The sequence below is a fragment of the Convolutriloba macropyga genome, chromosome 2 (assembly GCF_964194025.1).
Source record: "Convolutriloba macropyga chromosome 2, txConMacr16.3, whole genome shotgun sequence".
NCBI classification, from domain to species: Eukaryota; Metazoa; Xenacoelomorpha; order Acoela; family Convolutidae; genus Convolutriloba; species Convolutriloba macropyga.
This window is the reverse complement of record NC_134469.1, coordinates 2,294,954-2,300,071: the sequence shown is the minus strand read 5'-3', so window position 1 is coordinate 2,300,071 and position 5,118 is coordinate 2,294,954.

Here is a 5,118-nt window from a genome sequence, read left to right as displayed (position 1 = left end):
TAACGGATGAAGCATCGACCCGACGCAGCGCAAGAGACAAAAAGAAGCCAACACGATACGGCGATCTCACTGAGCTCTCATCCTCAGACAATTCTATGGAAAACAGTCGACCACGAAAACCCCGCAAAGGAGTTGGCATCGCCTCATACTCCCCACCCAGACCAACCCCTGCCGCAACATGCACCTCACCGGTCCACAGCGTAATTCCGACAATCGCACCAAGTCCAATTGATCCCAACGAAAACATCGGGAACCCATCCCCTGACCTCCACGAGCGCCAAACAAAGGAAGATGTGCTCGCCATCTATAACGAAGACCAGCCCGAATGCTCCCTCCAGCCACACGAGTACTAGCCACTCTGACAAAAACTCACAAACTCTTATCTTAGTAAACTCAATGCTCAATCAAGTATATTGTTTCATTATTTCATTTCACCTTATCTGTAAACATTCATCAACTGCCAAAGCAGTCATTAATCATATAGTGCTCACATCAACCCTATCATGCTATCCTCATAATCATTATCGTTAACCACCGTATCAATACGTTAATCTACATTTTTTCGTATATTACTTCCAGTTACAGTATATCTCATTATAGTTGTATTCATCTCTTACTTCTACTATCATGTACGTTAACATAATTCCTTCTATAGAGGGGGAAATGTGGTACCCTGTGGTAACCATTCACCACATACTCTCATTAACAGTGCAGTAAATTCATACACATTGAAATGCAGTACATTTGTAGCCTTCTATTTATTATCTCACTCAATCGTACCACGATTGATTAAGTACAGTGACAGGTAGTTGTGACCTTGACTACAACTAACACATTGGCAGCGAACTGCCTAACTGCAGTCTGCCTTAACGTTAACAATAGAGAGTTGTCACTGAATCTCTTTTTGAATAACTTTATACATCAGTCCAGGCTTAACCATTATACACACGACACGAGTACCACAATAATAATAATAATAATAATGATAATAATCATAATAATAATAATAATAATAATAAAAATAAAAATAATAATAATAATAATAATAATAATAATAATAATAATAATAATAATAATAATAATAATAATACTAATAATAATAATAATAATAATAATAATGATAATAATAATAATAATAATAATAATAAAAATAATAATAATAATAATAATAATAATAATAATAATAAAAATAATAATAATAATAATAATAATAATAATAATAATAATAATAATAATGATAATAATAGTAATAATAATAATAATAATAAAAATAATAATAATAATAATAATAATAATAATAATAATAATAATAATAATAATAATAATAATATTAATAATAATAATAAAAATAATAATAATAATATTAATAATAATAATAATAATAATAATAATAATAATAATAATAACAATAATAATAATAATAATAATAATAACAATAAAAATAATAATAATAATAATAAAAATAAAAATAGTTATAATAATAATAATAACAATAATAATAATACTACTAATAATAATAATGGAGAAAATAATAATAATAATAATAATAATAATAATAAAAATAACAGTAATAAAAAATTTAATAATAATAATAACAATAAAAATCAGGTTAACTCAGCTTGGTCCTGCCAACCCGGTACATCCCGACATGTGTTTGATTAGCGTTAGTTTTTTTCACTTCTCAAACAGCATCCATCCAGAGGGGCATAACTGGTATCTGAATATTGTTTGTTCCTTCGTTCAAAAATATTTGCAGCTCACTTTTGACGTTTGTTTTAAGGAGAGGATGGAGTAATCGCGGAGGTCTTGCCTCTTAGAGAGAAAGTTGATATGTTTAGAACTCAAATGGAGAGTTTGTTTGACTGACAGCGCCCTCAGGAATTACTTTAGAAGATAATCTGATTCTCTGATCTTAATTTCTAATACCACAGAAATCAGTAGCTTCGTTCTTTAAGCGAGAAAAACGCCTAATCTGAAATGCGTAACCTTGGTTCAATTTGTGTTGATTATTGTTGTTGTTGTTGTTGTTTGCTGTTGTCTGAAGTGCTTTTTCATCTTTTGAAATTGATGCTTGTTAAAAACAGATCGTACAATTTTTGTGTCGTCAGCTTAGAAAAAACAATCCTTTACTATGAATTCGGTCAAGTCGTTTATATAAACCGATGAAAAAAAAAACAGGAAAAATAGAACCTTTTTGCCCACTATGGATTGGAATAAACTCCGATTTTTCAGTGGATACTATCATCCTCTGATGTCTGCCTGTATGATAAGATGCAACAAATTTCGAGAACTCTATAAAAACCAGAACGGCCTAATTTATGCAAAACAATATGGTTTTTCATTGTATCGAAAGCCTTTGCAATGTCAAGGTATGCGGTTATGGTAAGTGTAATGTCCTCTAGTGCGTGACAAAAATTGTTACAGTGAAGTAGAGGCTGTGAGTTCTTATATCAGTTTTAAATTTATCAGTTTTAACTCTCCTCATATGGCAAAAGTTCTGAAACATGTTCTTTTGTATTGGCAATTTTTAAAATGAAAAAATGCATTGCAAAATTTTGCTTGCTAAATCATTTGATACACAGCTGATTAACATACATGCAAGATAACAGCGAAAAATTGACTGAAGTTTAATCTCAAAGTTGAGTGCTGTCTCAAAAAATTTCACACAATTCCAAAGGACTAGAAATTGCAGATTGTAAACAGCAGTTTAACACTTACCTAACTTTTGCATTCAAGTTCGCTTTGGAACCTAGAAAATTAGTCTCGATCAAGTATTAGTATTTCTGATTTTGCAGAATTATAGCGACAAAATTGCGCTTAAAATCCAGAGCCTTTTTTATTCATTACTTCTCAAAAATCGTTCCTGTTCGTCCCTCAAAACGTCACTGTTTCAAAAATGTGACTCCTGCAATTACCGGATATTAAAAATGACCAGAAATCAACTCAAATAAAAAAGTTTCAATGCACAAATCTTATTAGATGTTCAACAAAATTAATATTTAATTTTTATTGTGGAAATTTAAACTCATTTCCACGCATAAGCACAGTTTTGCTCTTATCTTGTCATATTTAAGGACATCCTACTCAAATGACCAATTTGTTGACGAATCATAAATGACGCATTTCCTTTCAAAAATGCTGTTGACCTTGCGAAGACATAATAATTAGCATATGATCATTCTTTATAAATAATAACATAATGACATAAGTTGTTAAAAGTCAACAATTAGGTTCGTATAACTAAAACACTTTGATGAGTAGGTTGACAACGTTTTGTTTACGAGTCAGATCAGAAAAGGACACTGAAATGGTATTTTGAAGCGTTTAGCGAGGTATTTTGAGGTCATTTTAATAGCGGTAACCTTGAAATTCAATTTTCACAATCAGTCACAAGCACCATTTCAAGGTCAAAATGTCTTGTGTTTGAACAATGAAACCCTCTTGTGACTTAGAACATGAACAAATTTGAGATTTTCAAAGCTTACAAATAAACAATTGTTTTGTCAATACCTCTTTTTATGTAAAAATTGAACTTTTCTTTTATATTATATAATTTACTTCATGTGAAACTTGACCCATTGAGGGAAAAAACTACTAAAAAAAATTATCATGCATTTCAGCTTCATCGTGACAATGTTGTTTTGTTTATTTATAACTTGTTTTTTACCTCTCGTGCAATTATTCGTGTTAAAATCGAATCAGATATCAAATAGACACAGCAACTTTAGCGGCTCTGTGGTTTCAGACATCGTAAACGGTGTCAAAAGTCGAAACAGGAGATTTTACGTCAGATTAAGATTGCCACCCCCTCGCGCTTTTTGTGGGGGGTCTATTATTCACCCAAAATGGGTTTTAACAGCCACCAGTTGCGTGTCATCCGCATCGCGTGAGTTGAAAGCTCTCTTTTTAGAGCGAAGAAAAAAAATACTCGGGTTGAGGTCGTGGAGGGAAGACTCTTACAATCTGGACAAAAAATGGGCATGATCCAGACATTCAATTAGCCTGGGTTGGAACAAACTGGGATCTTTTCCCTTTGTGCCCCCCCCCCCCAGTACGTCATGCTCCCCCAATAACAGAGCACGTGTCATTACACAGTAAACCATTATGCAAAAATATGGTACGTGCGTCTGGGGGTTGCAAATAATATGCACCCGCTAAGCTTGGAGGGCACAAACGGAGAAGATCCGAAAATTGTGCAAAGTTGTAAAAAAACAATAATTTGCACACAGTTTTACGACGTAAGACAATCGTAATTAGACAGACCAAACTGAGCAAAATTGTGTGACAATGACCAAATGACAATTCGGGCCAACAATGAAAGAATTTAAAGTTTTGGACCTTAAAAAGGTGAGGTAGATAAACATTCGTTAAATTTTAACAAAACAGATTGAAAATTGAATGTTGTAAATCAAAGTAACAAATTATCACAATAGTAAAAAGAGAACAAATTAATTTCCATAGTTTTTTAATGAAATGAAATCAAAGGTAAAACTTTTTAGTTCAACAAAAGGAAAAAGTGAATCTAAGTTTTCGTCGATTGCGCCTCTATTAGATTGGTTTTCAATTCAATCGACTGAAACAGAAGTGGAAATTAACTTCGAGGATCTTTTATTCTAAACGTATCTTGATTGGAACAGACCAGCATGAAGCTTAAAAATTATCACCCTGTCTCATAACAGCCTTAATAACCTGCATTTTAATCTTTAATCTATCTTTGCAAACAAATCATATTCTACTTGTACCTTTAATAGGTAAAAACTATACAGCAATGATAAATATTGTGGGATCTATTCTGTGTCGCCCCCCCCCCCCCCACTGTTTTTTACGCCCCCCCCCCCCCCGTTACAATTTGTATGTTGTTATATAGCACGTTACTATGAAAAAAAATAGCAGGTGCGCCTTGGGGGCGTAAAAAATATAAGCCGGCCACTAAGCTGGGGGTGGGGGCGGGGGGGGGGTGGCAAAACAGAATAGATCCCTATTGTGCATGAGTACAGAATCAATACGCTATATAAAAAATATTCAGTGATGATCTAAATTTAATCGAAACTTTTCTATTGATGAAAAACTGATCTTTTCTCAACCTCGCATTTCTGTTAACTCTTTACCTCGAATTTT